Consider the following 25585-nt stretch of genomic DNA (forward strand, 5'->3'; position numbering starts at 1 on the left):
GGACTCAGAAGTTTGATTCATTCTCTACTTATTCAAGATATTGGGACTGTGCTATTAAGGAAGAGAAATGGAAAGAGCCAAAAATATTACACATGCAGCTCAGAAAATTCCTTGAGTACTTTGAAAAGATGGTTACAGATCTGAAAAGCCAACTTGCCAAAATTTGCAACCTCCAAAAAATTAAAACGTTGAGATGTGACTCTCCAATAAGCAAGAAAGGTAGGAACACAGTCCCAAAATACGAAACAGACAGAATTATATTACAATGGATAAAAAAGCAAAGAGAGAGAGACAGTCCTCTGGGCACTGAACTTGTGAAACACATTCTCAGCTCTACAGGGGCCTGAACAGGGCAAAATAAGTGTTGGGACAAGAGCAACATGGGGAAAAAAAGCCACATACCTCATGTATACTCTGAAAATGAAGTAGGAATGAGTCACACGAACAAAGTATCAGGTAGAAGTGTTGAGGGACTTAACTTCCACAGAGAGCACCTGAAAGGTGATTTCCATTATAACTCGGGTCCAAGCTGCAGGGCCCCAGAGGTAGGGGGAGTAAAGCTGGCCCCAACAGTCTTCAAACCTTTGTACATTCCCCTACCAGTCTACTGAACTCTGTTTCTAAAACCCCCACATATTAATGTTTTGTATTGTTTAAAATTGGATTACTAAACTGCATAATGTCTACTTGCTCCTGGCATGCATAATGCACACCAGAGGAACAGTACCAGTCAGAGAAGGGAGATTATTTATGAAGGACAATTACTCTTTTTTGTAGTTTATCTTGATTTCAACAGCTGAGAATGGCAGCCGCTTAATAATGATTCATCTTCCTTAAGACTAACGAGTGAGAACAAACAATAAAACACAAATTTCAGAGTAGCAGCCGTGTTAGTCTGTATTCGCAAAAAGAAAAGGAGTACTTGTGGCACCTTAGAGACTAACAAATTTATTAGAGCATAAGCTTTCGTGAGCTACAGCTCACTTCATTGGAGGCTCTGATCCAGAACAGGGCCTCAAAATATTAGCTGAAAAGCAACGGTTAATTAACACATACAGGCCTTGCCCTTTATCAGAAGCACAGACCATGATTCTACCAGTTAATTAACCACATGCCATATATACTTGTTTCACTGGCTTTTCTTCATGGCTAAAGGGATCATGTCACCAATGAAATCCTCTAAGGAAAACGCTTGAAGATAAAGTGTTTTTAAAGTGGCAACTGAAATGTCCAAATATTTCCAGTGCATCTTGCATATCAAACTGCATCAAACCCCAGGGACTCTGACTAAACATGCTTTACCAAAGACTATCTATACACACTTGTGAACTGTCATATTTTCTCTCCCTTTTAAACTCTCTCCTTCACCTGACCTTCTCTCAGGTCACCTGAGGACTCTGGAAGTTGGAAGTTGAGCAGAAGCACACCTGTTCTAATACCCAGGTCTCATGGTTAATTAACTATCATTAATTAAACCACCTGCATCAACTGCACAATTGCCTTCAGGCAGCACTGTGCCTCAGATACATTGAATTACACAAAAGTTGTGAGGAATGGCACAATATGCTTCCCCACTGGCCCGTTACAGCACTGTGCCTACGGGAAGAAATGGAGCTCATACAGGGGCATTACTCCTTACCATTGGCTGTGCCTCCAAAGGCCCAATTTAGCACGTATTCTGGAGCATATGGCCCTAGCCACTGTTGGAAGACAGGATACTGGGCTAGATGGACCACTGGCCTGACCCAGCATGGCCATTCTTGTGTTATCATACAGATAACTTCAGTGATTTCCCGGTATGTATTTGTGTAAGAGTATAACTCAGAAAAGAGTCTGGTTTGATTTCAGGAAAGTTTCACTGGACATTTCATTCCAAACTTGTACCTGTTTTGCACGTTGTCCATTTCACCAGCTCTCTCTGTCATTTGTGAGAGAAGTGCTTTCGCATGTCAGTTTATTGCAGTGATCCAAAGAAAATGAACCTTCCAGAAGATGAATTGTAGCAGCATTTCCAACTGATTTGCTGAGTCTCTTACTAGGCCTAGGCTGCTTCCTATCACTTCGGTGTGAGTTTTGTTAGATGCAATCAAAGAAAAATAGTCTAATTTACTCGGAGTTGTTATTCTGTAGCATGTAGTGATGTAAGGTAAACATTTTAAAAAGCTGCAGCTATGGTCAGGAAGGCCTGTCTTGCACTTAAGACCGTGCCAGGGACTCAAGAGACCTGGATCCAATTTGCTGCTCTGATCAGGCTCCCTGTATGATGTTTGCTAATTCAGAGCTCTTTTGCTTCAGTTCCCCATCTCACCAATGGAGAGAAGACCACCAAAAGAGTATATTTATTTGTTTCAGTTGTAAGCTCATTGTGCATGGCCTTTACACACTGTGTTGGTACAGTGCTCACCACAAAGCAGTCCAATCCTGCACTACTATAATATAAACAACAACATTTATTGCAGTAACAGTTCTAGTGAGAGTTAAGGCCTAGAGGAACACAGCTAGGAGAAAAGATAGGGAGCAATTTTAAATGATTCATGCATCCTTAGATTTTACATTGATGTTTTGTGCAAGAATCTTTTTTCAGTTTAAAAGAAACTATACCCATTCACTAAAATGCTCCTTATTGTGGTAACTCAAGAATGAAAATGGCTTTGTATCCCAGGGGTTTGCGGCAGGGAGTGCTCTCCTGAGCTGTTTGGAACACCTCATGCACATACACTGTACCGTATATTGTACTCTAGTTGATAAACTTAATCCTTCAGGCAGCTAATCTGATATGAAACTACAGCTGCTGCACTTTTTTTCCTATTTTTGTGCACCAAGAGACACCACAGCATTGCATTCAGGCTGTAATGTCTTGACATGACATTTGTTGACAACATCAACATTTCTGTACATTGACATTCAGGCTCACACAAATCCTGTTTTGCCATTAGAAAACAGATAAATACATGGGTTGAAAATTGGGGTATAGTTAGCACATTAAGTTATAAGTGTCTTATTTTTAAATGACCAGAATACTTACTGTGTGCACTTTGCATTCGCATTCCCTTTGCGGAGTGTGATAGTTAACTGTATTTGGATGCATGATTTATAATTTTATATTAAACCTATGTGCTTATCTTAAAATAATAAACTGTGGAGTTTCCAAATTGTACACCCAGCTAAGAATATGTAACCTTGCATTCCTTTTACTGTTATCTTCATCTTCCTACTCCGTGTCCCTTGCATCAGACACCCTACACCCTCCTATTACATCTTGTCCCTATTTAGATTTTAAATTCTTTGGATCATGGCCTGTCTTTTATTTCTGTGCAGTGCCCAGCTCAATGAGGACTCAATCCAAACTGTAACAGGGTGCTTTCCCCTTTAGGGCTGGAAGGCCTGGGGCCAGCCAACCTTGATTACTGAAGGAGCCACACCTTGGAGGAATCAGGATTTCCCTATAAAAAAGCAGCAGGAAGAGGCAAGGCTCAGGAATCAGGAGTTAGGAGTAAGCAGGCTCTAGCAGTGAATCAGGACTGAGACTCCAGCCAGGTAGCGCTTGGGAGTGTCCTGCCAAAGCAGGGAAGGCCTTTGTTTGGGTAGAATTTTGGATGGACTTTTTCTGGGATTTTGAGTTTTGTCTGGAGTTTATTTTATATTAACCAATCTAGTCTCCGCATTTTTTTGACCACCAAAAGCCTGGGTGAAGTTTTATTTGAACAGTTCACGATGGAAAACTGAGGCAGGCTGCCTGTAATATGCCCCCAGGCCACAAGAGGGTACAAGGGAGGCAGCTGCTATATTCCAGGGACCTTTAAGCACTACCATAATACAAAGAGTAAATATAATTATAGTCTGATGTCAAGAGATTCCCAACATCTCTCATTACATAATTTTCTTTGTCTAAGTAAGTTATTGTCAGCTCGAAAGGCATAAACTTCATAATTTCCTATGAGTTTGAGAAACCTGGCTGTGAAGAACTGTCCTATGAGTATGTTAACAAAGAGTGGCCAAAGAGATGCAATCTGGAGAATCAACTGATAGCAATGTAGGTGATATTCCAGGGCTACACCAACAGCATTTCCAGAGGTGAGGGAAGAGTGTATGTATCTGAGGGCTCAATGGGAACAGGTGAAACTGGCTGGAAGGAAGTGTGTGACAGATGTGAAACGGTGAAAATATGGGTATTTCAAAAAACTATTCTACTGAGATGTGCCAGATGCTATAGGTACCAAGATTAGTGATACAAAAAGTGTATCTATAAAATGTTATATGTACATTTGTGAGTTAGAGAGTGTATTCTAGCTCCATGGGGTAGCGTTACCAAGGAACTAAAATCGGGGGAGAGTAATTATTGCAGGTCCCAGGACAGGTAAACAACTCTTGAGAAGTGCCACCAGTGGGGTGTGGGAGGGGGAATTGCAGATGGGTTCAAGAAGCCCAGCAGACCAAGAAAGATCTCATGGTATAAGAGGTCAGCCTGAACTGGCCAAGGGTTCTTTATTTTGATCCAAAAACCTACATGAGATTGTACCCAAGAGGACAAAACCCTGCTGGAAGAGCGTGAAGGACTGGAACCTGCCAAGTTGTCCATGTGGAAGATGGGTGATACCTGTAAAGTTTAGAGTTTGTGTGTAAACTGTGCATGGTTTTATTCTATGTTTTCTCTGTAATACTTTGTCCTAAAATAAACATATTGTGCTTTGTGAAAGCTGGCTGCTCACTGGAACCCTGTCATTATTCCTAAGAGACAGTAACTGGACTAAGGTCAGACCTGCTAGGATAAGACAGAGAACTGCAGGGGAACTCAAACCTAAATCCGCGGTCTGAAGGGAGAGGGAAATAGGTCCCTGGTCAAAGAGAGGTGATGGATAGAGGCCTGAGACCTAAAGGGGTGCATTGAGGAGATCGTGGAGGGTGCAGAGGTACAGTTAACCCTTGACTGTGGCACCAAGTGCACAGTGTAATAAACATAAGCATGTTGAAAAAAACATTTGGTTTTAAGTGCAACTTTCCCCTTTTCTGCTGCACCAAGAAGCTAGGGGGAAGCCTGACTCAAGCAGAATTTCAAGATATTTGCATGGATGCCTCTAGTCTGAAGGAACAGAAAATCTTCTTTCACAGGGATGTTTACAGACATGGGAGGAAATGCTGGATTCCTTCTGGGTCTAGAGATATGAATAAAATGTCTTAGTTTCAGATTTGTGAGCTCTGTTGCCAACTGGATCCAACACTTAATATCCAAATTCATAATGGGGAATGAGTGTTTATGTGACCTGCTTTCTCTGAGGGAAAATTCTGACAATTATTTTGTTTTGAATAAATTCATCTTGTTCCCGTGCATTGTCTCAGGGTTTCATCACTGTTTCTTTGTTAATAAATATATGTGCCTAAAAGTAGAACATGGGTTTTTGAAGACTTCATCTGGCTCTCAGCTTCATTCCTTTCCTCTAGCCAGAATCTCCTATTTGTAAGATCACAATGGTTTTTATGGAAATGACTATGATGACAGAGACAGAGGTCCAAAGAAAGGGCTGGGCTAAACACTGCAGTGAAAGGACACCAGAGGGACTCTAAACAGAAATAGTGCTTGCTACTGACCACCAGGAAAAAAAATTCATCTGCTGACCTCGAACCCTGGCCCCTAAGGATCATTGTATGCAGACTAAGCCAGGTTCCTCCTAGTCATGCTTCTGACCAATTGCTTGTGCAGAGGAAAAAGGTTCCCTCTGATACAACTCCAAATGCATTAACCCTCAGTGGAATACAATAGGGACAATCACTTGAAGAAGAACAAAGATCTTTGCTTTGTATCTAAAAGGAACCCATTCAACATAACAAGATGCAGGACCTCATTCTATGGATTCACTTTTCCCTGGCTGGGAGATTGTTCCATTTTCAAAGAACCAGGGACCATCTCAGGCAGCATCATTATCAAAATTATGCCAAAGCCTCATCTCATTGCCACTGATCATTCCAAAAGTGTCTCTGTAAGTGTGATGTTTGACACACACACAAGAATCAAGGTTCCAAATAAACACACAGGTTCCAAATTAAAAGCACTCTTCCCATTTATGCAGTCACAAGTAAAACATCACTCACCTAAAATGCAAAAAGAAAAGGAGTACTTGTGGCTCCTTAGAGACTAACAAATTTATTTGAGTATAAGCTGAGCTGTAGCTCACGAAAGCTTATGCTCAAATGAATTTGTTTGTCTCTAAGGTGCCATGAGTACTCCTTTTCTTTTTACGAATACAGACTAACATGGCTGCTACTCTGAAACCTAAAATGCAAACAAATTTGTGCATGCAAACACACAGAGCCAAATACATATGGAATATATAATAAAGTTTATGATGACAATATTTGTCTATTTTGTCAATCTTTCTGTTCCAGCATAGGTCCATACCAGATACTCTCCAACTCCTATAGAAAAGTTCAAAGCTTTTAAGATGCTACACCAACTCTGGCACTCCTCATTCTTCCTTTATCAGCCTGGTTATGTGCTTTAATTTTGCAGGAAATTTCTTGCCCCTATTTTTGACCATTTTGTACATGTATTTAGTCTGCTCACCTTACAAATGAGCATCTCTGCTAGCTGATAGGCTAAAGAATATGGTTGGGACATGATCTGAAAGCTGAATTTTCCAGCCCCACATTCATGTATCAGCCTAACTCACAGGAACTGCATGTATAATATCATTTGATATCTCTGATTCTAATGTTCTGTCAGTTGACTTTTTTTCTAACCCAATTTAGTTTCCAGACAAGCTATGAAGAACTCTGTAAATTCATGATCTTCTTGATTTATGTAGATTTTTGTCATTATTCTTTGCATAAGGTTCATTCATGAACATGAATATTTACAATAATTGACTACAACTTATACCTGAGGCTAGACTTTGAATAGGTTATAAGACATCTATTTTGAGATGAAATAAAACTTCTCAGTTGTATAATGACATATAACAGAGGTAGGTTTATAGTTTTCATTTCCTCTAATTAATTTATCAGTTGATGGTGGAACCTCGTGAAGAATCCTGACAGAATCTTGGGACTATTTGTCAGACTGGGAGCTCATGTTATAATGGGTCACCTATTTAGCAGTTGTGTACAAATGTTATAAGTCCTTGACTGAAGACTGGTACATCTGTAAATCTCTAGGTTTCCTTAGTTACCTTTCCTTCACAGCAGAACAACAATGAGAATAATAGTGTTTTCTTCCAGTTTTATTAGATTATTTTCCCTTTAATGCACGCTTCAGGCTGTTTACTTGTTTCTGCACTGGGGATGTTCATGCATCTGCCACCAGACAATGAATCAACCTTACTTGATGTTTCTCTCACTCCATGTTCTACTCCCATCTCTTAGTACAGTGGCTCTCAATCTTTCCTCACTACTGTACCCCTTTCAGGAGTCTGATTTGTCTTGCGTACTCAGGGATCGGTTTTGGGACCAATCTTATTTAATCTTTTTATTACTGACCTTGGCACAAAAAGTGGGAGTGTGCTAATAAAGTTTGCAGATGATACAAAGCTGGGAGGTACTGCCAATTCGGAGAAGGATCGGGATATTATACAGGAGGATCTGGATGACCTTGTAAACTGGAGTAATAGTAATAGGATGAAATTTAATAGTGAGAAGTGTAAGGTTATGCATTTAGGGATTAATAACAAGAATTTTAGTTATAAGTTGGGGACGCATCAATTAGAAGTAACAGAAGAGGAGAAGGACCTTGGAGTATTGGTTGATCATAGAATGACTATGAGCTGCCAATGTGATATGGCTGTGAAAAAAGCTAATGCGGTTTTGGGATGCATCAGGAGAGGCATTTCCAGTAGGGATAAGGAGGTTTTAGTCCCGTTATACAAGGCACTGGTGAGACCTCACCTAGAATACTGTATGCAGTTCTGGTCTCCCATGTTTAAAAAGGATGAATTCAAACTGGAGCAGGTAATGAGAAGGGCTACTAGGATGATCCGAGGAATGGAAAACTTGTCTTATGAAAGGAGACATAAGGAGCTTGGCTTGTTTAGCCTAACTAAAAGAAGGTTGAGGGGAGATATGATTGCTCCCTATAAATATATCAGAGGGAAAAATACAGGAGAGGAAGAGGAATTATTTAAGCTCAGCACCAATGTAGACACAAGAACAAATGGGTATAAACTGGCCACCAGGAAGTTTAGACTTGAAATTAGACGAAGGTTTCTAACCATCAGAGGAGTGAAGTTTTGGAATAGCCTTCCAAGGGAAGCAGTGGGGGCAAAAGATCTATCTGGTTTTAAGATTCTACTTGATAAGTTTATGGAGGAGATGGTATGATGGGATAATGTGATTTTGGTAATTAATTGATCTTTAAATATTCAGGGTAAATAGGCCAAATCCCCTGAGATGGGATATTAGATGGATGGGATCTGAGTTACCCAGGAAAGAATTTTCTGTAGTATCTGGCTGGTGAATCTTGCCCATATGCTCAGGGTTTAGCTGATTGCCATATCTGGGGTCGGGAAGGAATTTTCCTCCAGGGCAGATTGGAGAGACCCTGGAGGTTTTTCGCCTTCCTCTGTAGCATGGGGCATGGTTGACTTGAGGGAGGCTTCTCTGCTCCTTGAAGTCTTTAAACCATGATTTAAGGACTTCAATAGCTCAGACATGGGTGAGGTTTTTCATAGGAGTGGGTGGGTGAGATTCTGTGGCCTGCGCTGTGCAGGAGGTCGGACTAGATGATCAGAATGGTTCCTTCTGACCTTAGTATCTATGAATCTATAAGTTTCACCTCACTTAAAAACTTACAAAATCAGACATAAAATTAAATAAATGTCACAGCACACTATTACTGAAAAATTGCTTACTTTCTCATTTTTACAATATAATTATAAAATAAATAAATTGGAATATAAATACGATACTTACATTTCTGTGTATAATATATAGAGCAGTATAAGCAAGTCATTGTCCATATGAAATTTTAGTTTGTACTGACTTTACTAGTACTTTTTATGTAGCCTGTTGTAAAACTAGACAACTATGAATGGATGAACGCTCTGGAAGAGCTCTGAGTAACCCCAGAGATACACATACCCCTGGTTGAGAACCACTGTTTTAGCACATAACAGATATTTTCCAGGTGCCTTTTCCATCTCTATATTCAGTCTGAAAGTGCTGATACCTCTCAAACCTGCCTTGATGTGATGTAATACCAGAGAAGATCTACTGCATTCTTTGGAATATTTTTTTCCTATGTAGTTTTCAGTACCAGTGTATCCAGATAAGTTCACGTACAGTGGCAGTCAAAAAAAGCTAACAATGTTAGGAGCCATTCGGAAAGGGATAGAAAATAAGACAGAAAATATCATAATGCTATTATACAAGTCTACGGTATGCCCACCCTGGAATACTGTGTGCAGTTCTGGTCTCTCTATCTCAAAAAAGATACGTTAGACTTGGAATAAGTAACAGAGAAGGACAACAGTAAGGAACAGTTTCCATATGACGAAAGATTAAAAAATCTTGGATTGTTCAGCTTGGAAAAGAGATAACTAAGGGGCGATATGATAGAGGTCTATAATATCATGAATTGTGTGGGGAAATTAATAAGGAAGTGTTATTTACCCCTTCATGTAACATACAAACCTGGGGTTGCCCAATTAAATTCATAGGCAGAAGATTTAAAAACAAACATAAGGAAGTACTTCTTCACACAACACACTCAACTTGTGGAACTCATTGCCAAGGGATGTTGTTAAGGTCAAAATATAACTGGGTTCAAAAAAGAATTGGATAAGTTTATGGAAAATAAGTCCATCAACTGCTATTAGCTAAGATAGCCAGGTATGCAACCCCATGCTCTGGGTATCCTAAGCCTCTCACTGCTGGGACTGAATGACAGGGGATGGATCACTCAATAAATTGCCCTGTTCTGTTCATTCCATCTGAACTATCTGGCACTGGCCACTGTTGGAACACAGGCTGCTAGATGGACCATTGCTCTGACCCAGTATGGCCATTCTTATGTTTTTATTATTCCAGCTCCTGACTGTCCCCTAGTTCATGGCAATGTATATATGTATTTCCCTTGTGAACCTCTCCTCAATGTTTTGCACAGTTCTGTTTATTCTGCCATTGCTTATTCTGTTTTTGCACCCCCTCCTCAGTTTGTTTGTGAAGTTTTGTGTACATCTTTTTACAGAATGCCATTTCTTTTACTTCTGTTGCACCACCTCTCTTACCCTATCCTGGTTCTCATATTGTGCCTATCACCATGAAAACTCTTCTAAGTTCTAGACTTGCTTGGCTCACATTTGATTTTAGTCCTACATTGAATGGTGAAGATTTTATGTTTCTATTTTACTATATTTATGGGCAAATATAAATTACATACCATATTATTTCTGTCAGCACTGTGTCTTTTACATAATGGTAGCAAAGTCTGAATCACAGTTCATATTAGTTCATTCTAGCCCAGCACTGTGTACAGCAGTACACAGCCTTGGAAACCACAAAGGACACGTCCACCCCTGAATGGTGGTGTAGTAATGCACAAACATGTGATGGGTTCTCTGTTCACTCTGGCTGAGCTCAGTTAGAGCCTGAGGAACTCGGCGAGAGCTGCATGCAAACAGTCACAAGTTTAATATCACTAGATTATGTCACGTATGCAGCAGCTAGAGAGAGATGAAACCAGAGAGTAGGATAAGCATTGTTCATCCTCCTTAGAGCTAAATCATAGCTTCAGGTACCCTAGTCCAACATTCACCAACATGGGGGGGTACTGTATGTGCACATCAGAGGACAAAAACATAGTTATTACTAGCTAAAGCTATGCTGACTTCTTTATTTGATCATTGTCATTTTACTTTCATAAGCATCTGCCGTTCAATCAGGTACTATCCATAATGAACTAAGTGAAACCAGAGATCTTATACTTTGCTTATGTCAGCTCGTTATTACTGTATTAGCTCTATGGCACAGTTCCTTTATTCTTTGCTGTGTCTCCTCAGTGACCAGTGCCACTTCATGTCTCAGCAAATACTGAGATGTTGAAGCTTAAGAAATGTGCCCTGCAAAGCACTGATGCTTCCAGCAAAAGGAACTATTTTCCACAAGACTACTGGCTAATTTAATTTTTGCACTTACAAAATAATAATATGGTATAATGATGAAAAACAAGTAGAACTGAAAAGAGGTGTGTTTGTTCTACAACTACAATTATGAAAGAGAAGCCTCTTAGTTAACACTAGCCCCAGGTATGTCCCATGAAAAGGACAATTGGGAAACTTGAGTTCTAATGTGAGCTCAAAGTTCAAGGAGCAAAACCTGTGGACTATGGAACGCTCTTGGAAGAGCTACAAATGATCACAGTATTCAGAATAAAATGCAAAATTTGGAGCAGAAGGCTCAGCAAACTATAAATGTGCCTAAATCTTTTTCCTACTCTATAGTGCCATTTTAAAGGAGGAGTTGGAAAGGTAAGGAATGACAGGAAAGGATAGGAATGATAGTCTGAACATGCCATGGAAATACACAGTGGACAATGAGGTCAGTGATAAGGAGCAGCAATATGTAATGGCAGAACAGGGGCTGGTTTTGTTGAGGGACAAGATAAGGTCAGTAGTGGGTTTGGTGTTGAGAAGAAGAGGGAGAAAGGTAAGGAGGTTGTGAGATTACCAGAGGGGAACTAGAAGGGTGAGCTCCAGGTAGTGATGGAGATACATCTTTCTTAGGTCTTTCTTAGGTAAAGAAGAAAAATACAAATTCCATGCAGCCTTTTCTGGAAAATTGGACACAGTGAGAAGCAGTATAATTGGGCTTGGCAAACTCAAAAACATTCCTAACCCACGCTGATGGTTACAAGAATTCGAGACAAAGCAAAAGGGGCCCAGCTGTCCCTGTGGATGCCAGATTGTCCCTGCAATGGGAATAGTGACATGTTCGTAAAGGAAGATTTGACCCAAGAACTTTGGGGGCCAATGCCATTCATTTTTCACCATCTTGTAGTCAAACTGCCATGACTTTATCATCAGAAAAATGGATATTACTCCATTACTCATATTAACAGGTTGATGTAGCTGTAACAGGATTAACAGGTTGATGTAGCTGTATTTTGCCTGTTAGCAAGTGCTGGAATCCTATTGTTAGCTACAAGTTAATTACTGTCACCTCTGGGGTAGTGTAGTGTGTTAGACTCCACCCTGGATAAGAGGGGTCGGGAGTAGCCCAATGGGGAGAAGGTTCAGAATGCGTTAACGGAACCTTCGGAGAATTTAGCCTCAAGAAAGGGAGATTTTTTTTTGACGCTATGATTAGAATCATAGAATATCAGGGTTGGAAAGGACCTCAGGAGGTCATCTAGTCTCAAAGCAGGACCAATCCCCAATTTTTGCCCCAGATCCCTAAATGGCCCCCTCAAGGATTGTATTTTGTGCTCAAGGATTGAACTCACAACCCTGGGTTTAGCAGACCAATGCTCAAACCACTAAGCTATCCCTCCCCCCAGCACTTAAGCTTGCATTTGGATCTAGGTAGGGGGCTCCACCAGTTTAGAGTTATCAAACATATCCATGACTCGAGCATTTCAACATCATTAGTGACACCAAAGGGTGGTCAAAATATAAAATACATCCACCAAAATGTCAAAACTAAATTAGGCTTTTTAATTCACAGGCACCCAAATAAAAGTAGGGTTACTTTCAAAGGTGCTGAGCACCTGCAGCTCTCATTGAGTGGGTGCTCAGACATTCCCAAGGTTTGTCTACACGGTATATTAACTTACACCAAAGTGGTGTAAATTATAGTGTGCACTAGCATGTCACATACTAACTGGCCAGCATGGACCCTAGGAAGTTCCCTAGTGTGCATTAATGTAATCCCATTAGCATGTGTTAGCAGGGACCACACGGCCTGTTAGTGGGCAACATGATGGTCTGCACTAGAATTTAAACCCTCCGACGATGGATTTAGAAGCCTAGTGTTAGATACCCATTTTTGAATATCTGTTCACACTGTATGAATAGCATGATGCTAAAATTAATGAGCTAAAGTCTGTAAAGTCCTTTGAAGGTGAGAGGAGAATCTATAAATGGCATGTGTTTTTATCCAGGCACCGGGGAATTATGCAAGATGAGCAGCAACACACACAGTTTACCTGTAACATTTAGTTTATCTAATCAGAAAGGCTTTTTACTGCAAGACTCGACCGATAGCAGATCTTATACTACTGCAGATTATCAAGTACTTTACTTAGAATTTACTACAGCACACTGGACAAGTGCATGATAAAACATTATCAGACTTCTGCAATTTCTCATTTTTTTCCCAGCATCTTGTTATCTTCATGGGAACAGAATGGACCGACCCAACACTAGTCATCTGAGCTGCCATCCTCCATCTCTCAAATGTATATAAGAATTTATTGTCTGTAACTCAATTAATCATCATGGGCATTTCATATGCTTCACGATTTTTTCCCTAGAGAATCCAGTTTATCTATCGATGCATAAAATATTTATTGCACTCAGTGAGCTAAATTCTGCTCTTGGATACAACTGAAACTCCCCAATGAACACAGCTGTGTGCTTTGGTTCTCAGAAGTATGAGGTTAACCTTGATTCTGCAACCCATATGTTGTACAGTACCTTCCTCCACCAGCAGTCCCACTGAAACCAACTGGCAGAATTTATTAATTATTATTACGTGTACTACCAAAGTGCCTAGAAGCCTTAATCATGAACCAGGACTCCATTGTGCTATGCGCTGTACAACACAGAACAAAGAGACAGTCCCTTCTCCAGAAAGCTTACGGTCCCACTCAGTGGAAGGGGGCAGAGTGCAATTCTTTAAAAACCTAACAACAACATTATAATGAAATGGTAGACTATGGGTGGTGATTACTCCAGATTATGTGCATTAATAGAACTGCACAGAAATATTTGGAGAAATCCAGAAGGACAGTATTTTCTCTCCAGCACTTGTGGCTAGCCAGTATGAGTCCAGCCTCACAAGAATTAATATTTAGTATGTGAATTTCTTCTTCAATAAACTGTCATTCATTAGGCAATGCAATTTTTTTTTTTAAATATAACACGTAGCTGATAAAGTGTCCCTCGAAGCCATAACTACACTGTTGAATGGCTAATACACTAGTTGCAGTTTCTGTCTTTCCCCCATAAATATTTTATGTAACTGACAAGATCTGATTTTATGCATTCGAAGGTTTTTAAAAGTTGTCACTTTGGAGGATTATGCCAGAGGTCACTAACAAATTTGTTTCTATGGTTATCTCATGTAATAGCAGAATTGCAGGCCGTTCTGTAAAACTGAGAAGGTTTCATCGTATGCATAAGAGTTAGTCAGGAGGCATCTTGGAACATAATATAGCAAAGCATTTTTGTGGAAAGCTAGTTTTGGCAATTTGACCTACAGTTGTGCAGAACTTGGTTACAGATTGTATGCATTTCAGCATGGAGAGGATTAATAAAATGAATGGTTTGGTACAAAGGAATTTAAAATACTCTATGCCTAGGACTGAAAAAGCAAAGACCTTCTGAACAGCGATTTTAGTAATGTCAAAAAGCATCTCACAATGGATTTTACAGGAAATAATGGTTTGTCTCTGGAAACTCATTTGAGCTGGAAAATCCTATAACCACAGAAACGACATAATTTGAATCTTTTTTTCAGTTTACTGTGTCGGTGTGGCTCAATTGTTCACCTTTTCACCTTTGGGCTCAAATTTGTTATGATTTAGAGCAGGGGTGGCCAACCTATGGCTCCAGAGCCGCATTCGGCTCTTCAGAAGTTAATATGCGGCTCCTTGTATAGGCACCTACTCTGGGGCTGGAGCTACAGGCGCCAATTTACCATATCAGATTTTTTCAATTAAAATAGCTTTTGTAAGAACACAAAAGTATTGTTGAATTCAACTAAAAATTGCTAGAGTTTTATTAACCTTTGAAGAGACTATGATATTTCCTCATGGAAGCTGAAAGATTTCCAATCTTACTACTTATAATATAAAGGTACAGAGTTTTTCATTTACTGATACTGCCTTTAATGCTAGGCCAACAAAGTGCAGTCACTGCATTACTGGTAATTAAATGCTTTGCAAAGCACTTTAGGATGTTCCACTCAGTGAAAAGCATTATGGAAATCCAAGCTGCTCACTGCTGTTATTAAGATGCCATAAGAAAATCTGGCCCCCTTTTAGTATGTCCCTGTAAAACAAACAAATAAACAAACATGATATTAAGGACAATTATAGTAGAATAGATTATTGCAAACTTAAATAAATTTAGTTTTGTCCTTGTCCCAGTGACTTTGACGTTTCACAAGTTTCTTATTTGATTCATGGAGTACTTCTTCAGATTAGTTCATCAACTGGTTTCTTGTCTGCCACCTCTTATGATTCTAACTAACCCTCCTTAGCAGATCTATTTGGTATGGAGTTACTCAGTACACAGCAGAATATGTCCTGTGATGTACAGTGGCATATTATTTGACTATCTCCATAAAATTCTGTGTATAGCCAGCAGCTGTGTGGTAATGCGCCCAAGAAAAAAAATCAGGAGACATGGGTCCTAATCCTGACGCTGCCACTGATGCACTCTGTGACCTTGGCAAGTCACTTCTATTCTCTATGACAGGTTTCAGAGTAGCAGCCGTGTTAGTCTGTATTTGCAAAAAGAAAAGGAGTACTTGTGGCACCTTAGAGACTAACAAATTTATTTGAGCGTAAGCTTTCGTGAGCTACAGCTCACTTCATTGGATGCATTCAGTAGAAAATACAGTGGGGAGATTTATATACACAGAGAATATGAAACAATGGGTGTTACCATACACACTGCAAGGAGAGTGATCAGTTAAGATGAGCTATTACTATAGCAATGGGGGGGGAGAGAAAACTTTTTGTAGTGATAATCAAGGTGGGCCATTTCCAGCAGTTGTCAAGAACGTCTGAGGAACAGAGAGAGAGAGAGAGAGAGAGAGAGAGAGAGAGTGTGTGTGTGTGTGTGTGGTGGTGGGAAATAAACATGGGGAAATTGTTTTACTTTGTGTAATGACCCATTCACTCCCAGGCTCTATTCAAGCCTAAATTAATTTCTTGGCTTCTGGTCCATCTTTGTGTGGAATGTTGGTGTAGAGGGCTTCTACATCCATAGTGGCCAGGATGGTGTTTTCAGGAAGATCAACGATGTGAATGTGGCAGTTACTGCAAGATTATCCACCCTTCGTTGGTATCTGCTGCTATGAATTTAGCCAGGAATGGAACTCAAATAATTTTCTGTTTCTATTTTAGGATATATTGAATCATCTGGAACTAACACCCAAATTTCCAAACTTAGGATCCTAAATTTTGTATTTAGGCACCTAAATAAATGCAATTTTCACAGCTCCTACTGGCTTCACTAACCAAGAATAGCAGAAGTGCTATAAAAGATGACAATGGAATGGACCTAGAAGTACTTTGTGTTCTTTCTCACCTTGTAACTTTGTTAGGGATGTGTTTTGCTGACTGATGGATTCGACAATCTGTAGGTACCATGACTGAGTGTAATCACCAAGCCTGCAAAAAGCATTTTATCTTTCATTATGGATAATGGGATGTTCTGAACTTTGTGCAACTGCAGGATTTTAAAAAGCATGTATTATTTAGAGGTTATTATGATTCTGCAATTTTTAGAATTAATTAATCGGGAGAATGACAATCTAGACAATTATAATTAAGTCAATTTTAGGAATTAATCATCCTGAATTGGACTTTCTAAGCAATTAATAATGAATTAAATAAATTGTGATTCCATTTGAAAGCATTTGCTACTTCTCATTTGAAAAACAGATGGACTGCTTTGTATCCAGTTGAAGTGATCAGCTTCAGATTATCAACTAGCCTCTAAATTTAATTTCTGGATTCAAAGGAATTCAAAAGTTTGTCTTAAATTCCTTTGCAAACTGTGCTCCCTATGACCATCTATTCATGTGTAAGTTTTACCAATAGTAGGGGAATGTGCGAGAGCCACATGAATATCCTTTGCATCCTGCTAGGCCCAGAAGGTGAGAGTCCAAAAATAAAGCAACAACAAAATAATAACAGCCATGTGTTTGAATTTAAATATATAATCCCCAATGTGGTAATGACTGATTTAACATTTCTTAGCAATATTTTTCTTCTCCTGTAACCAGAATTACTAATGTGAGAGTCACGTATAGGAGACTGAATTGTTCTATAGACTGGAATTCACACTCAGAGGAATAAATTTCTAAAACACAGGGGACTTAATTCTTCCACTTTAGGATACAAACAATTTCTATATACTTCAGTGGGAGCTAGTTGTATTTGGAGGTGAGAGAACTGGCCATAGAATTGCATGGGGGCAAGCTCTCAAGATCTGCCATGACCTGTGTGTCTTGAGAACAACGCAAAACTTTGCAGATGCTTTCAATGTAAACTAATGATCACTGCATGAATCTTCATCATCCCCAAACCAGAAGCTACTGCAAACAGTTTGCGGACAACATTGGCCATGTGCTGGCAAGAATTAATGCTCTACATCTATGAAATGCTGGAGACTGAGTCAGAACTGCAGGTGATGTTTGCTATCAGTGGCATCAACATTTATCAGTGGATAAGAAAAAAAAAAGTAAACGAGAATGTGTAAAATTCTGCTGGTCCTACACAGCTAAGGTACACTGTGCAAGGGCTCATTAGCATGCAGATTGCAATTCTTTAAGAGCTAGTCTACATTAAAAATGCTACATCGGCACAGCTGCACTGGATGCTGCTGTAGCGCATTTGGTTAAGATGCTCTATGCTGACGGGAACTCTCCTGTTGGCATAATAAATCCACCTCCATGAGAGGCAGTAGCTATATCAGCAGGAGAAGCTCTCCCGCTGACACAGTGCTTTTCACACTGGCATTTAGATTAGTGTAATTTATGTTGCTCAGGGGAGTGGCTTATTCACTATAAACTATTAGTAGTGTAGACCTGGCCTAAATTAAAAGAAAGTCTGACAGCAACACCCAGAGGTAAGGAGATATGTTGCAAAACTGGCTAGCTCTCAATTTGCTGAGATAGTTTGCTGTACCCAGGGGAAAAGGGGAGAGAGAGAGCTATTCAAAACAACAGTGGACAATCTCATTCTGTAGGAAAATATTAAACATCTGACTGTCCAAATATAGAAAAGACTAATTTTAAAGCAATGTCCCACACATGCATTAGAGCCCTTCATACTGTTTTAATCTCCGCATCAGTATCACTTCAAGCTTTCTTCTCTTGCACATTTCCCTGAGTAAGGCTTTAGTGCATCTCAGCTGTGGAACAACGCACAGAAACCAGTGTTTATTGGCTCTTGAGTGCTGGGATATTTTTGAGAAGTAGTTGTCTTGGCAAAGAAAAGAAGTATGAAATCATAGATTAGTCTATTTAATAAACTCAGAGAAAGAACTGAAACGCAGGCTTGCAAAACCACTTTTGGAACCACATGAATTTCAGTCTAAAAACCATAAAGAAATGCAGGAAATCTGTTTAGAGGTTTCCAATCAGCTTGAAAATAATTCTGTCTGTCCAGTTTAGTTTTTTAAATACCTGTACTGTAATAGATGGAAAAATATAAGCCTCACAAAAAAATCCAAGTTGATTTAACAGCACCCCAATGAATACAGGCCTGTTTCTCAAATGAAAAAAAAAAAGCGTGTTGAATATTTTCCTTGTGCACATTTGACAGATACAAACTACTCCAAGTCCTCCCACTGGGAGGGAAAACATGAAAGTTTTTTTAGTAATTTTCTGTATCATAAAATGTGCTAATAATGTAATGAAAACCTACAGTGTAAAACTGAGCAGAGCTGTAAGAGTAGAGAATTAATTGTAAGACACAGAATATCAAATCTAATTACTTGCTGGCAAACAGCATAGGTGCACTGTTGTAGATGGAGTCATATGACCTTAAAATGCAAATTAACATTAAAAAAAAAAAGTAACCATGAGGGGAATTTTCATCCTGGGGGAAGTGACCGTCGTCATCTTCTTTTTTAAAGAAGTACTGCGTGTTTCTGTTGCTGCACAGATCAAATTTTCCTTCGCAGATTTGCTTTCTTGCTGTAATTCTAACAGCATGCAGGTTGTTCTGTTTTACTGTTGAGCACATCCTCGAAGAAGCTATAGAGGAGACAGCTTGCTTACACATCTTAAAATAGTGGGTAGTTCAACTGAGTTTTGATAGGGAGATTTTAGCTGTAATTCTAACTTGTTTGGGTGATTAAATATAGTAATCTGCATACAGCTAATAGCCTTTAACGAGACACGAATGACACCCACTCCCATAAGAAGAAAAAGAAGAGAAAAAAACCAGTCAGCTCTTACTTTAAATTGACCTTCAAGTTGGCTATTAAACTTGTTCCAGTCTCTGCTTCTTTTCAGGACTCCAGTGCTCTTTCATTAGTGGTTCATTTGAGTATGGAGTCCTTGAAGTAATGCATTCTCCATTCAGATTCACAATGCAGCACCATGCAGGCCCTGAGGTGGCCATCCATCCTGAAATTAAGAGGCAACATTCTCTTCTAGAATTGCACTTTATCAGAATCATTAGGGGTGACAGAAGACAGTGGCAGAGGCAGCAGCAACAGAGAGTGAACCCAGGCACATTAAAGCAAGATAAAAAGGGTACCAATCTGAACTTAATCTGTACAGAGAGAAGCCAAAACGCTCTCCTCCAACAGGAACCGTTTTTCTCTCTCTCTCTCTCTCCTTTTTTTTTTTTTCCTCCACACAAACAGGAGTTTCATCTGGAGATAAAATGGCAATAGTAGGGAATGGCAAAAAAAACCCCAAACCAACAAGCTGCTTTCTGAAACCAAACAAGAGGATTCTATAAGCACAGAATTAGTTCAAGTGAAAGAAAATGATATTAAAATGAATCCCTCCCCCCTCCATGTCCATAAATTACCTCCAAGTGCTGGAGCACTAACAAATGTCATTTATTAGCAGGTATATTATCTGTTTCAAAAAGAATTATTTCTTCTATTTTAAAAAGTGCATTTATCTAATTCAGCTCAATTTGAGGAGGACTATGAGGCATATTTTTAATGTATGCGACACTTGGGCATTTCAGCTAAGAATCTTGCCTGTTAAGGAGCACAGCAGAATTTAAATCTCTCTTATTATCAGGGATTCACCATCCTACAGTCCCTTCAGATATATGGCAACAGCAGTACATTTTATTGTTAGAGATACTGAGCCAGAGATGCCTTAGATACCCCAGAGCCGAGAAGCAGACAATAAATAGGAAATTGCTCAAAAATATTTTTAAGTTTAATTCTGGAGGGTCAAGAGTAATTAAACTATAATGCAAACAGAATTACTTGATTTAGCCATTCCATGGGTAAATGCAAACATCCCCCAGACTCTCCTTAAAACATCTGGCTTATAAAACGTTTGATTTGAACCCATGATCTAGACATAAAAGCACCACCTTCTACTACCAATCTTTTGAGCAACCCTGTCACCCAATTCACATTCCTGAATGATTTAGTAGTTGTTTTTTTATATAGGGCAGCAATTTTTGCAAAAGGGGTGAAATGTCCCACTAAAGCACCCCTTTTTTTGAGAGAGAAAGGAGTGCACCTAGTTCTTGCTTGGAATGTGAGGACATAACCACAGAGCCATACCTTCAGAAGCAATTGGAGAACTCCCTGCTATGTAGGTTTGGTACCTCCACCTTTTCTTCTTTCAGGCGCACTCTCCCACCCCTGCCCCCCAGGCCCATTAGCCCTTCTCACAGGAACCTCAGTCCTTGAGGAAGCCCGCACTACTGTCCCCTTGCAGGAGCCCCACCTTCCCACATCCTGGTCTCCACTATCAAGCCTCAGGTCTGTCCATCCTTCCCAGCACCACGTGACCTATGTACTGCTGGCTGAGCAGCTTACAGTTGCTCGTTTCAATATGGCAGTTCAATATTCTTTTTCCAAGTAGGAAAAAAACCCAACACCCCAAACCAGCACACTGCAACCAGCAGCCAGCCAGCCAGTCAAAACACCAGCAAGGCCAATTAAAAACTGGCTAGGTCACAACCCTACTGACCAGGAAGTCTCTCTTTATTAATCTCCCCCGGCAACATATCCTGGTCCTCTCTAATAACTTTAGAGGTCAAGGAACTCTATAACCACTCCACATGGCCCGCTGCACAGGGGTGAATTTCACTCTTTTCCGGTATCTCTTGCAGCCCAAATAGCACTAATATAGAGGATATATCCAAAATGGCTGCTCTCTCACACTGTGTGGATTTTCTAACAAAACCAGCACCACTATTTTGCCTCTACTTTCACCCCAAAAGGTAGTTCCTAGATATCAGGAAGTGCCTAGTTAACCATGAGTAAACATGGAGAACAGCACCAGACGTGGATTCAAAGCTTTAGCATAAGTGAGCGGAGCCAATCTGAAACTCACTAACCACAACTTTCATTTTAATGAGATATCAAATGTCTGATTCATACTTTTGGGAATTCTCTTAGGTAGGGAATGGACAACTGAACTGCCTGAATTGTGCTGAGGAAGCAGTTTTTCTCTTTTGTGAAAGGATTCCAATCCCTAAAATTTCTCCTTTTCCCAAACTCCTTATCAGGGACAGCCTGTAATATTTTTTTCTCTCTCATTTTATAATCCATTGACAAGAATGCTTATGAGGGGGACTCACTTTGTGGTTTCTTGCATCTAAAGCATCTTGTACTGACCACTCCTAGAGAAAGGATACTGGACGAGGTGGGCTTGGATCAGATCATATACAGCAATTGCTATGTTTATAAAAACAACAAAGTTGTAGAGGTAGGAGAGGATATTGGGTTTTAGCTGAATGAAAAGTACTAAAGTCTCCATCGATGTACCAAACTCCCGCTAATTAAAGTGCTATTTTTCATGAAAGAAAAAACTGTTACCTATCTTTTGTTACTGTTGTTCTTCAAGATGTGTTGCTCATGTCAATTCTATTCTAGGTGTCTGCGCGCCCATGTGTACGGCCGTGGGAGATTTTTGCCTTAGCGGAATCTGTAGGGCCAGCTGTGGTGCCCCCTTGAGTGCTGCCCCAATGCCCGCTGAGTTCCCTCTTGCCAGCAACTCTGACAGAGGGGCAGGAGGATGGGTAATGGAATGGACATGAGCAATACATCTCGAAGAACAAGTTACGAAAGGCAGGTAAACCATTTTTTTTTTCGAGCGCTTGCTCATGTCAATTCCATTCTAGGTGACTCACAAGCAGTATCAATGTAAGTGTGCTCGGAGTTCAAGGTCTTGCAGCTCTGCTCTGCCAAAGCCAGCATCGTCTTGAGCTTGCCGGGTAAGCATATAATGAGACATGAACATGTGGCCAGACGACCGGGTTGTGGCTCTACAGATCTCTTGGATTGGTACCTGTACCACAAAGGCCACTGACGCTTGTGCCCTAGTCGAGTGATCCGTCACTACTGCTGGCAGAGGCACCTTCTCCAGTTCATAGAAGTAGCGCATGCAGGCCATGATCCAGGATGAAATCCTCTGAGCAGATACTGGGCAACCTTTCATTCTGTCTGCCACTGCAATGAACAGCTGCGTTGACATACAGAATGGCTTCGTTCTATCAACATAGAAGGCCAGCGCCCTCCTGACGTCCCGGGTGTGTAGCCTGTGCTCCTCCTCCAACGCATGAGGTTTTGGAAAGAAGGCAGTTAAGTTTATCTCCTGGCCAGTATGAAACTGGGAAATGACCTTGGGCAGAAACGCTGGGTGTGGTTGCAGCTGGGCCTTATCCTTACAGAAGGCCATATAGATCGGATCCAAAGTAAATGCCCTGATCTCGGACACCATGCGGGCAGATGTTATCGGGACCAGGAACTAAACCTTCCAAGAGAAAAGCAGAAGAGAGCAGGAAGCCAGAGGCTCAAAGGGAGGGCCAGAATTCCTGGGCCAGAGCATAAGGGAGGACTCCTTGAATTTACAGAGGGAGTCCCATAAATTAAAGTTATACCTGCCCAAGAGGGCCTGATGGTTTGCCACCTGGAATTGCAGGCTAGCTGCTGAATAATTTTTCTCCCCAAAAGGTCCAGTCTTTTGGCCTTTTTATTTTGGGGAGTTGAACTAGTGTGCCCCTGCTTGTCCTTTTTGTTGGCTGCGGAGGTGGGAGGGTATAAAGGTACTTGAACCCTTTGGTCAGGACGAAGTACTTCTTTTTGGCCCTTTTGGAGGTGGAAGGGATGGATGACGGGGTTTGCCAGAGGGCCTTGGCAATTTTCAGGACCCCATCATGCACTGGTGGTGCAACATGTGCTGGGGCAAAGGCTGAGAGGACACTGAACAAGATGTCTGCCTGCTTGGCCATCTCCTCCACCTCTAGGCCCAAGTTCTCAGCCACCTGTCGAAGCAGGGCCTGGTGTTCCTTAAAATCATTCAGCAAGCTGGCTCTTGAGGGTCCCCGCAACCACCTCATCTGGGGATAAGGACGACTTTACTGCTGGGGGATGCTCCGAGGCATCATCCCCCATTGGGGAAGGGAGATTTGGGGTGGACGCTGACTCCTCTACTCCAACCTCCAAGCGGGTCTCATGCACCGAGCCTGGTGCTGCGAGCTGTTGCTCCGAGGCAGCAGCAGATGAGCGGTGCGAAGGGGGCATTGGCATCACCAGCACGGCCCACGCACTCCAATAAGGCCACTGCACTGGCCGTGCTGCCAAGGCGGTGCCATAGACATCGGAATAGCCTCAGGTGCCCATTTGCTCTGGTGGGGTCTAGGTGAGGGGTGAACTTCCCTTTTGTGACCATAGTGGGGCTATTGCCAACTGTGTCTGCCTGCTGACCATCGCTGACCGGTGTTTGAAGTGGGACATCAGTGTCGGCATTGAGGGACCGGGGCCGGGGAACCAGAATCGCAACAGGGAGTGCTCCCACCGGGCAGGCGACCGAGATCTGTGCCAAGAGGACAACTGGCAGGAGGGTGAATGGTGCTGGCAGAATGGAGACCGGTACCTCCCCAGAGGTGATCCCCGTTGAAATGGCAGGGACCATGATCACGGTGCCGGTGACCGAGAGCAAGCCCCAGAGGATCTGTGCTGCGACACCGGAGGTTCACGGCACGGAGATGGAAAGCGCTGCCTTGTCTCAGGGGATTGGAGGTGCTCCACTGCCCCGAGGGGTCTTAGTGGCAGACTTGCCCTCGTAGGGAGCCTTTGCTGCTTCCTGCAGCAAGCATGGTGCCGGCGTCAAGAGCAGAGGCCTCTGCTCTCTCAGCACTGGGGAGCTTGGGAAAGCATTGATGCTGTCAGGAGTTTGGGTCCCCTACCACTCCCAGGAGTCCATGGTGGATCCTTTAAGGGGCTAAGGGCCCTGACTGGGGAGGAACGTTCACGTTGGTCCGGAGTGGACGGGCAGCTCAAACTGGGTCCTTTGCCTGATGCCCCATGGCCTTTCTTGTCTAGTGCTGGGGAACTGTGTTTTCTTGCTTTCTTTTTGGGCAGTGGTGCCAGGGGTGCGCTGCAAGGTACTAGGCGAGTCTTGGTGGGACAGCTCGGAAGCTGGACAAAGGGCAGCCTCCATGAGGAGATCCCGCAAACAAATATCCTGCTCTTTCTGAGTCCTGGGTCTAAAGTTTTTACAAATACAAAACTTGTCCTTCACATGTGATTCCCCCAAGCACTTGAGGCAGCTGCTGTGGCTTAAACCCCGGAGACTGGGTGAAGTCCCCGCTGGGACTCTAACTTCTAACTACTCTTAACAAATACTTAACACCAAATGCATCTGATGAAGTGAGCTGTAGCTCACGAAAGCTTATGCTCTAATAAATTTGTTAGTCTCTAAGGTGCCACAGTACTGCTTTTCTTTTTGCGAATACAGACTAACACGGCTGCTACTCTGAAATACTTAACACTAACTACTATAAACAACTATTTACAAGGCCCTAAGGCTCAAAGTCAGAAGAGAAACTGCTAGCCCTTGCTATGCAAGGAAAGGCGCTCTGACTCACCACCACAGGCAGTAAGAAGTAACTGAGAGGGCATAAGACTGGCAGCATCTCATCTACCAATGCATGAGTGTGGCACTCAAGGGGGTGCCACAGCTGGCCCTACAGATACCGCTAAGGCAAAAATCTCCAATGACTGTGCACATGGGTGCACGCACACCTAGAATGGTATCGACATGAGCAAGCACTCGAAGAAGAAACCTCAATATATTTAAAGTGAAAAGATCTTCACAAGTTTTGAAAAAATGAAGGCTTAAATATCACTGGGCACTTCAATTGATTTGTGTCTATCTTGTAAGTGGAAAGCTCTCTGTGTTCTAATTCCACACAGCTGGCATCTTGATTTGCAAATGAATCCTGGTCTTCTAGTTATATAGTACTGAGTATGTGAATTGAGAAATAGGAGTTCTTACTCTCCAATCCTCTCTAACAGAGCTGAAAATTCCATGATTTTTAACTGAGCATTTTTCATGAAAGAAATATCTCCTGGGAAGCTTTAGATTTCCACTTTCAATCAAATTATAGTGCAAAGCCCACAAGAAGAGAAAAAAACCCAGCATACCTCATTTCTAACAAAATGGAACATGTAAAAGATGTGCATTATTCAATATCAGCCAGTATCAA

The 25585-nt window shown here is 41.3% G+C and overlaps 1 protein-coding gene across 8 annotated transcripts in view; it reads right to left on the reverse strand.

The window, feature by feature from the left end:
* The window catches only part of LOC119847516 (leucine-rich repeat and fibronectin type III domain-containing protein 1-like protein), a 265284-nt gene that overhangs the window by 104728 nt on the left and 134971 nt on the right, over positions 1 to 25585 (reverse strand). For 4 of the 8 annotated variants that reach the window (XM_038382373.2, XM_038382376.2, XM_043501431.1 and 1 more), the window contains exon 2: positions 19345 to 19515. The exons of 1 other annotated variant lie outside the window; for it this stretch is intronic. The gene's annotated coding sequence lies outside the window, so the exon portion shown is untranslated. Of the gene's footprint in view, positions 1 to 16463; positions 16547 to 16972; positions 17044 to 19344; positions 19516 to 25585 lie in introns of those variants that run through there. 3 more of the 8 variants (XM_038382374.2, XM_043501430.1, XM_043501429.1) reach the window with 2 other exon arrangements.

This window comes from Dermochelys coriacea, chromosome 23 (genome assembly GCF_009764565.3).
Source record: "Dermochelys coriacea isolate rDerCor1 chromosome 23, rDerCor1.pri.v4, whole genome shotgun sequence".
Taxonomy (NCBI): Eukaryota; Metazoa; Chordata; order Testudines; family Dermochelyidae; genus Dermochelys; species Dermochelys coriacea.